Consider the following 6,341-nt stretch of genomic DNA (forward strand, 5'->3'; position numbering starts at 1 on the left):
CAGCCAAAGGGGTATATAAATCCTCACAACCCACCTCTCTTTCAAGGCTGTTTTTCTGCCTGGAGCAGCTTGGTGTAGGAGTTAGAGCTGTAACGTGAAGATTAGAGGAAGGCGGTTTGTTTTCTTGGTTCCATTTGCAGTAGCAATATTGATTTGTTTTGTGACCTAGGCTAAAAGCATTAATATCTTAATCTTCTCATCAGATAAAAAAAAATGTTGGCAATGTGTTTATTTAAAAGGTCATGGTTAAGAAGAATATTATGTAAAGTGTTTTGATGTGCTTGAGTAAAAGACAACAAAGAAAGATAAAGCAGTATTCTAAAGAACAAAATATATCTTGCATAAAACCAGCAAAGTGTAGCTATTTATACACATGCCTGTATTAAGCAGGCTTCTTAGAAAGTAAATCTAGTTTGCTTGCTAGGTTATTCAAATTTTGCTATATTTGACCAAGCCCCGTAGTTTAATGCAGTATAGCAGCTGTTAAGTGAAGCTTGTTTATATAGAAACTTGCATTTCTAGGGAATTTAAGAAGTGTTTCATAAAGATCAAGCACTACCGTACCATTGTATCTCATTGTGTATGTTCAACTAGGAACTTTATTCTACAATTGCTGGGGGAAATAATAGGATTTTAGACAAGCATACCATAGCAGCTCCCTTTTCTCAGAAAATGTGAGAATACGTACTACTTGGCAGCTGCCTTGGGAAGATGGATGAGTGCTTATATGCTGCTATCTTGGTAACTTTTAAGACTGACAAGGCTAACTTAAACTCTTCTGTGTCATAAGCTGTCCTGTGAAAACTCATTCTTAAATCTTGAGTCTTAAATGAGTAACTAAAACACTATTTGCTCCTGTCTGTGGGTTTTCCCTTCCTCTAGCTATCTTTTGGGTAGATAGTATCATCTAAGACAAACTTCTTGTGCTTTATGTAATGGGATTTTTAACTGGGATTTTTAGGCCTTTTCTTGTCAATAATGGCCTGTGTTATCCTGATAGGAGAAAGCTCCCGAACAACAGACAAACAGCAGTAACGTAATCCAGGAACTGCGTGGCTCACAGCTTTTGGAAATAAAACAAGTGGATGTCTGAGGCAAAATGAAGTGTGCTGTGAACTTCTGTTGATCAAAAGACCATGATGAGGTAGGAGCAAAGCAGAATGAAACTGGCTCGTTATCCAAGCTTGTAAGGGATCTAGGCAAACTTGTTGAGGCATTTTAGGCAGAACTTGGGATCATCCCTAAACCCCTTAGGCAGAGTACAAACTGCAGCTGCACCAAGCGCACCCACAGCTGCTGGAGCACCCTGCGCTGCCGGGGGGTCGGCCTGGGCCGCCCCCCCCCCGCCTCGCTCGCGGCTGAGGGAACCGCAGAGGCCGGTGCCCGGCGGGGGATGCTCCGCGGCGCTGCGAGGCGGAGTCTGTCCCTCAGGTGCGGGAGAAGCCCCGCCGGGTGTGTTAACCGCTAACACGTGTGGGAGCGCCTTTTTTGGGTGGTTTTTTTAAATTCCTCTCCCTCATAAGCAGCTAGGTAACGCTCCGGCGAGGTGCCAGAGGAGGGTGTCTGAGGGGAATGGTGCTGTGGGGGAGCCCGGGCTCAAGGGACGGAGGGCAGCGCGGCCGGACCGCTGCCGGCTCTGTCTCGGGCCTCCCCCGCCATGGCGGGCAGCCCCCGGCCGAGGTGGGGACCCCGCTAGAGGGAGCGGCGGGCCCTCCCGGCCCTGCTTTCCGACGGGACGGAGCCCGGCCGCGCCCCGCCGCCGCTCGGCCCGTACTCACCAGCCGCGCCGGGCAGTCTCAGCGGGGGAGCCGCTCGCCCGCCGGGCCTCCCCCAACGCCGCCGGGGCCGCCATCAGGGTCACTGGCAAGCAGGACGCCACGGCGCTGGAGACCCGCGGTGGCGCTTCGGGGCGGCCTCAAGAAGCCGGTGTCTGGTTGGTGGGATCCCGCGCGGCCACCCGTACGCCGCGCGGTGATTGGCTTGGCCAGGGTGGCGCGCGAAGCCGAGCATCCGCCCTGGCGGCAGGTCGGGGCAAGCTCTGAGGGGAGCCTAGAGCGGGCTGAGCGCCCTGAGGAGCGGCGGCTCAGTCCCGGCGGCTGCCCTGAGGGGGCGGCCGGCGGAGCGGCGATGACCCCCGGCCCCGCGGTTGCCGGGATGCCGTCGGAGGGATGGTGCTTAGGGGCAATGACTCGGGGGTGAAAGGAATGCACGAGGGGATGCAGAGAGCCCAAGAGCGGCCGGTGGCCTAAGGCTCCAGCCCCTTGGCAAAGGCAGGCCGTGGTGGGTGCTCCAGTCAAGGGGCGATGAGGGAGAAGGGGTGTCCCTTTGCCAGGGCTGTGCCTCTACAAGGGGAGGGTGACACCTGCAGATCTCCCTCTGAAAAGCCGCTTTTGCTGTAGGGTAACCAACCGACTGGAAGTCTCAAAGGAGTGGTGAGGTGAACGCACATGCAGGGTGCCAGATGCGCAGGAAGCCGTGGTGGGAATGAGCAGACAAACGTACCAAGCCGGTAATCTAACGAGAAAGCTAAGCCACTGCAGAATCTGGAAAAGCAGTCAGAGGTGTGAGGCAGAGATGGCCCACTTCTGTGCCTCTGTGTACAGAGATTTGGGGTTTGTCTTCTGAATTCATAGTGGACTAACTAAATTGAAAAGATGCATGTCCCTGAGTTTTAATTCCTTTCCTGTTCCTGTAATTCGTTGCAGAGCTTGTATTATCCCAGGTTGTGATGCAACAGTTCCCCTGTGAGATTTTTCTTTACAAAACTGATGTTCATTAGTGTGCTAAACTACAGATGCCAAAGCCTGGTGCAGTTGTTTGCAATTTCACGGTAATAAATTGTACAAAGAACTTAAGCTCTGCGCTGTTTTCCCGTAGATGCGGTTTTGGACATGAATGTAGTATTTTGGGAGTGTACTCGAAACTCCTTTAAAACAGCCTACTTTCACAATGTCTGGATACATATAGAGTGCAGGAACTCTACAAGTGTGATTTCAGCTCTTTTAAGTGCAATCCAAATTTTAGTGAGGAGAATGAAGGCCACAAAACTCTTGGTTTTCCTGATCTTGTTACCCAGAACAATTCCCTAGAATCAGTTAACCCCCCCCCCAACCCTAATACACTTGAGTGACGCTGTGTTTTTGGTGTCTTAGAAGGAAATAAAATGGCAGATCTGGGGAATTTTATGGTGTAATTTAGCGGCAGTACAAGGAAGGGGAAGAGGATAAATGTGTTACTGGAACTGTAGTAACATAAGATGATGAGTTGTGCTTAGTGTTGCACGAATATATTGGTAGTTCCTCTTTAGATTGTTCTGCTCCCAAGAAAATACACTTAATTAGTAGAAGGTTTTAAATAAAAGGTCAGAGTAAAGATACATCTTGAACAGAGGTCTGGAGTCTGGATTATTTTGCCTCTGACACTGATTCCCTGTGGGTCTTAAACAAGCCACTAATAAAACCTGTTTTCACTCACAAGTATGCTGTGTATAGAATTTCTGTCAATGAGATGTGCAGTTATATATAGGGGCTGATAGACTGAACCTTTAACCTATTTGTGCCTTTACTTCCTCCTTGGTAAATCTGATCTGTTTACCTCACTAGTGCTTGTAGAGTGTGTTGAGATTAAGTGAAAAATACTCTCAAAATGCATTATTACAGGGGTTGGAAGAGCAGAAACACCCTTGAATTGGACAATGTTGCTATAGATTTAGAAACAGGACAGGTATCCAGAGAGCACCTTTCCCATGTATTCTAGTAGTAGATGACAAAGGGAAAACTCAAAAGGTGAATGCTGTGAAGTACTAGCGAGGCACTAAACTGGTATGATTTTTGGATCTGAGAACATTGGTGTAAGGACCTGTTCTACAAGAAAGTGCTCTGTCTTATGTTATCATCGTTTCTATTTTTTAATAGTGCAGAATTGTGAATGAATGGTCTAAAAGTAAACAAGATAATGTTACTTCTGGATGATTACAGTAATGTAATATTTTGGTATGAAAAGCTCAGTCAATTTTGCCTGCAAATTAATATCACTTCCCATACTTGCTTCAAAATAGCTATTAAAACTCTTCCTTGGGTGCTTTTTTCCACATCTTTGTACTTCTTGGAATTGCTTCACTGTGTAAAGGCCTCCTCTATCATTTTGGTAGGAAATGAGTTTACAGAAATGAAACAGCTACTGCAAACCTATGTGTATAGTCTGAAAATGCTTAATTTCATGCTTACCATGTCTTCAGCGCAGGAATATACTGTCTCCTCTTGGGACCACAACATATGGGCAGAGACATGGCTCAGTGTGCAGTAAGCTTCCGCCTCTGAATGGCTTGCAATGCCAGACAGATCCAAGGGAACTATCTGACCTCCCTGCATGTGCCTTTCAGTCAGTCCTCATCAGTGTGCTGCTGCGGGTAGAGCAGACATGAAAATTTGAGTAGGATCACTTTAAAGCAGGTATCGTATGCAAAAACAAATCTTTCTTTGCCTTTTTTTTTAGTTAAGCTCTCTGGCAAGATGTTGAAGTTGCATTTTAATCAATATTTGAGTAGCATTTCTGAAGAGTAGTGCAAAATAATTTGAAAATTAAATCAGTGAAAAATTTTGTATTGTTTAGAAAAGGCAATTGCTGTATGTCTGATTCTCCCACCCCTTTACACATTTCATGGCAGATGCTAGGAATCTACCATATTTCTAATATATGTGTAGTGATAAGAGTAGTTAAAAGGAGAAGATTGATACAAAAGCTGTCTGAGTCTTAAAAAATTAAAAGCAGTAGTTGAATTGACCAGCACCTCTACCAAAGCTGAAGGGAAGATAGTATTTCATTTTAGCTGCATGATATTACTTCCCAGCTCCTGTGTATTGTTTAATAAATAAGGGCGATGCACATAATTCAAAGTCTAATTATAAAAAATGAGACAATATATTCCTCAAAAGAGAGAGATTCTGCCTTTTAGTAATAAACAGCATCTGCTTTGTTTTTCTCCAAACTGAAAGGTAATTGAACTGACAATTCCAAGCTGTCCTGAAAATGACAGATGACTGAATTGGGAGTAGGAAGAAAGCAGAAGCCCTTTTGTACTAAAGAAATGGCACACTATAGTTGGATCTGATTCCCTTTTATAGATTTCTTTCAGAGCTTAAGCAGCTCTGGGTGACCCCAGCCAACTCATTTTATTGTTTAATTTCTTGGTGTCAGCAATGACTATTACAGTTCCCAGGTAGAGCAGCACAGTCATTTTTGTAACAATCTTGTCCTTTCTTCTCTTTGCGACCATAGAAACACATGTGGTATGGAAGAGAATCTGCTTTTATTGCATTCTTCCTAGTTCACCCAGCTTTACTGTAAGACTCATGGATGGTTTTGGTTTGGACCTTTTTTCCGCTAGTTTTGAGCCTAAGCTAACTTTCTTTGTTTCCTGGTCTATAAAAGTCAGAACAGTCCCTGTTTGACTTACACGGTGATTAAGCTGCTTCACAAGTGCTCTTGAGATCTGTAATGAGTAAAATTGTGAAGCTGTTTTGGTAGATCAGCTGTTCTGTCTGGGTCACAAGCGCCAACACTTATTTACTGCACTTGGACAGATTCACAGAAACAGACAGTTGTGGTAACATTTCAGTATGTATGGGAGAAAGCCAGAGCAGAGCATTAGGAGGGTTTCTGAACAGGGAGAGCTGGTAGATGGTTACAGCAAGGCTCAGAGGCCAAGAACTAAGCATTCTGTTACTAATGCTGTTGAACGTTGTGGTGTTAGTTTATTGTATGGCTTTGGGCAAGCCCTCTATGCCTCTGTTTCCCCATTTGCAAAATATGGCTATTTATATTGTGTATACATCTACGATCCCTTTGATATTGTTATCTTTATCACTAGCACAAAGCTGCAAACTAAAATTAAATGTCATCAATATACAGCAAAGTAGTTGTCCAATCCATTCACTACCCTGCTCTCTAAAGAACAGACACAGAAAACAATTTGGACAGTTTTTTTTCTTCATTTTGCTGTCTGATTCTCTAATTAGTACTGTCACACAATGTTCCAGATACAGGCATGTGTGGAAATCCTATATCTAGACTGGAAACCTAGATCTTGAATTAAGGTTTTAGAGAAACTGTGGTAATACCAGTTAAGTCTTGTAGACTCCATCAATGGGCCAAGCTTGTTTGGTGACCATTTTAATAATTATGAATGAAGGGGATTTGTTGCCTTTTCTATCTGTAAGTAGTATCTGCAGGTCTGTTGCATGTGGCCTGACTTAAGAATAGCACCTAGATGCTAGGTTTTCTTGATGTATTTAGTATCTTCCTAGAGCAGGTCATATTCATTGATCTTCTGTGCATCAGGC

At 44.7% G+C, this 6,341-nt stretch overlaps 1 protein-coding gene across 8 annotated transcripts in view; it reads right to left on the reverse strand.

Moving 5' to 3' along the window:
• TMEM94 (transmembrane protein 94) overlaps positions 1-1,907 on the reverse strand; it is a 52,448-nt gene extending 50,541 nt beyond the window's left edge. For 4 of the 8 annotated variants that reach the window (XR_008579704.1, XM_054846144.1, XM_054846151.1 and 1 more), the window contains exons 1-2: positions 1,779-1,887; positions 35-87 (exon numbers count right to left, since the gene is read on the reverse strand). The gene's annotated coding sequence lies outside the window, so the exon portion shown is untranslated. Of the gene's footprint in view, positions 1-34; positions 171-1,778 lie in introns of all 8 variants that reach the window. The other 4 variants (XM_054846146.1, XM_054846149.1, XM_054846143.1 and 1 more) reach the window with 4 other exon arrangements.
• Between the last annotated feature and the right edge of the window lie 4,434 nt (positions 1,908-6,341).

Source organism: Grus americana, chromosome 18 (assembly GCF_028858705.1).
Source record: "Grus americana isolate bGruAme1 chromosome 18, bGruAme1.mat, whole genome shotgun sequence".
In the NCBI taxonomy this organism is placed as follows: domain Eukaryota; kingdom Metazoa; phylum Chordata; class Aves; order Gruiformes; family Gruidae; genus Grus; species Grus americana.